General features: G+C 42.3%; 1 non-coding gene across 1 annotated transcript; it reads left to right on the top strand.

Annotated features, from left to right (window-relative positions):
• The first annotated feature begins 451 nt into the window (after positions 1-451).
• On the top strand, positions 452-589 carry LOC119926414. The gene has a single exon (XR_005450291.1). It is a non-coding gene; the product is annotated as a small nucleolar RNA SNORA7 (small nucleolar RNA).
• Positions 590-3,218: the final 2,629 nt, after the last annotated feature.

Below are 3,218 nucleotides of genomic sequence, written 5' to 3'. Positions count from 1 at the left end.
AGCTCACCACAGCTCCAACTCTGAAGCAACCCAAGAGGAGCTTTTGAATAACAATAACAGGTGCAGTAATCATAAGAATAATCTTAATAATATATAATTTGCCTCTGCTTACCAGTGTCTGCTATAGCAGATTAAGAAAAAACAAACATAAATTTGAAAGTGAGTAGGAGTATTTATTCATTCATTCAATCATATTTATTGAGTGCTTACCGTGTGCAGAGCACTTTACATAGCGCTTGGGAAGTACAAGTCGGCAACATATAGAGATGGTCCCTACCCAACAACAGGTTCAGAGTCTAGAAGATAATCATAAGAATAATCTTAATAATGTATAATTTGCTTCTGTTTACCAGTGTCTGCTATAGCAGATTAAAAAACAAACACATAAATATGAAAGTGAGTAGGAGTAGGGAAAAAATGGATGAGTTTTAAATACATTTATGTTTTGGGACAACTCTTGGGGTCGCACCTGGAGAGTTTCCTGTCCTCTACCAGTCTCTGCTATGGGAGGGAAAATCAAGCAGAGGCCTACCCATTCCATTTCTAGCTTGGGCAATGGCTAGCAAGTGGAAGGCCATCTACTACAAGTCAAAACTCACCTGTGCTGGGCAGCAGCGGTGGGGGAGAGAGTCGAGGGCAGAGGCTCGAGTTAACTGTGCGGGAGAAGGCAATGATAAACCGCTTCCATATTTTTACCAAGAAAATTATATGGATCCACTATCAGAACGATGGAGGTGGAGCATTCTGGGAGAGATGTGTCCATGGTGTCACTATGGGTCGGACGCGACTCGACAGCATTAAACAGCAACACCAATGTTTTGGGAGAGGTGAAACGCAATTGTGCCACAAATGCACAGTTTGTATAGAATCTTAATGAAAGGAGTCACTGTGTATTGGTATCACTTTAACAGTCAACCTCTAAAGGCAGAATTTAGGGAGAATAGGTGTTTTGGGAATTCCTGGTCATGTTTAATCAGAGGCATCTATTGAGCACTTATTATGTGTAGAACACTGTACTAAGCACTTGAAGTACAATACAGTAGAGTTGATAGATGATCCCTGCTCTCAGCGAGCTTGCAATCTAGATCAAAACCTAGACCAGTTGCTTTTGAAAATGTATCGATTAAGGGGACTCTAAAGAAGGACGAAAATGTTAAGCAGGAAGTGAAGAAAAGTTTGGTTCCATGCTGAGGAAATCCACTTGTAAAGTGATGAGCGGATCACACAATTGGCTTTTTCTATCCAGGCTACTCTCCTTCTGAGTGGACACTGACCTCCAGACCACGGTGCTCATAAGAATCCCACCGCAATTCCCAATCCCAGCTCAGATGAAAAGATGGAACCACAATGGTATTTTTGTAACCTTCTGACCCACTCCATTTCAATGCATATCACCCCACCTCAACACTGTTTTAGACTCAAAACAATGCAAGGAATGTCCCCAAAATATTTTCCCCTGAATTTTGTTTCTTTTCGGATGTCCACACCCGAAACCTTGTTTCTCAATAATAATCAGTTCTTTCCTAGCAACTTATTCCTACAAGCAATAAACAAGGGAAACTTTAGAAGAGACTCTTTAGAATCCGGTAACAAGAGGTGATGTTTGATTTTTTTTTTCCATTTAGGCACAGTTATTTTTGCAGTTCCACACATAATGCTCATCTCCATGATGTGTTTTATTTCAGAATATTTGTTTATGAGTACTGTGCACTGAAATTTAAAGGAGGGTAGAAACACATGCCAATCCTGAACCAGTGATGATGATTATAAACCAGACTTAATAATAATTTATTGGAAACCTATCAATACCTGCAGGCCCTGTAGAAACACAACTATTCACTGCCTCAGCCCACTTGGCCTTTTGACCTCGATCAGTAATGAACTCTGGAGATTCTTTACTGCCCTGTAAAGTAGCAAGGTAAAAGGAAGGCAGGGAAGAGGGCAGTCTTCCTCAAATGATCTTTCTCAACGAGAACAGTTTCTCATCTTTATCCACACAACTTATATTCATTCATTCACTCATATTTATTGAGCGCTTACTATGTGCAGAGCACTGTACTAAGCACTTGGAAAGTACAATTCGGCAACAGATAGACAGTCCCTACCCAACAACGGGCTCACAGCCTAGAAGACAGGCTCACAGTCTATATCTGATCATGAATTTCCTCAACGATATACTGAGGTGAATGTTCTCTTCTCCTCTCCACTGAGATGACCAGATGTCCCGATTTAGGTGGGTCAGTCCCACACTATCAGGATCTATTTGCCTCCTGCCCCATTTGGGTTCTTCAGGCAAATTCATGTCCCCAAAACCTGAGGAAAATGGTCAGTTGAGATGTGTGCCCTCCTTAGCAAGGGGAAGGGGTCCCATAGGTCAGGGTGGGGAGATGGGTGAGGGGGAAAGCAGGAGGAATCAACCAATTAATGGTATTTACTGAGCGCTTACTGTGTGCAGAGCACAGAATACTGTACTAAGCACTTGGGAGAGTACAATATAACAGAATTGGTGGATATGTTCCCTGCCCACAATGAATTTACAGTCCAGAAAAAATGGCCAGCAATACAGTGCTAGAGCTTTAGGATCTGGGGTCCAGGAAAACTTTTCCTCTTCTCCCGCTCCCTTCTGCATCACTCTTGTTCTTGGATTTCCCCTCCTTATTCACCCCTCCCTCAGCCCCAAAGCACTTATGTACATAACCGTCATTCATTCATTTCTATTAATGTCTTTCTCCCCATCTAGTTGTAAACTCCCTGTGGGCAGGGAACATATCCACCAACTCAGTATATTGTTCTCTCCCAAGTGCTTAGTACAGTGCTCGGCACAGAGTAAGCACGCAATAAATACAGCTGATTGGTTGATTCCTCCTGCCACTCCCCTCAACCATCTCCCCACCCTTACCTAGGAAGCGCCCTCTCACCCTATGAAACCCCTTCCATTGGCTAAGGAGGGCATGCATCTAATAATAACAATAGTAATAATAATAATAATGGTATTTTGTTAAGCACTTACTATGGGCCAAGCACTGTTCTAAGCTCTGGGGTAGTTAAAGGGTAATCAGGTTGTCATTCATTCATTCAATCGTGTTTATTGAGTGCTTACTGTGTGCACAGCACTGTACTAAGCGCTTGGGAAGTACAAGTTGGCAACATAAAGAGACAGTCCCTACCCAACAATGGGCTCACAGTCTAGAAGGGGGAGACAGACAACAAAACAAAAC

This window comes from Tachyglossus aculeatus, chromosome 3 (assembly GCF_015852505.1).
Source record: "Tachyglossus aculeatus isolate mTacAcu1 chromosome 3, mTacAcu1.pri, whole genome shotgun sequence".
NCBI classification, from domain to species: Eukaryota; Metazoa; Chordata; class Mammalia; order Monotremata; family Tachyglossidae; genus Tachyglossus; species Tachyglossus aculeatus.
Note: the sequence above shows the minus strand (reverse complement) of the source record. Positions and strands in the feature narration are given on the sequence as shown.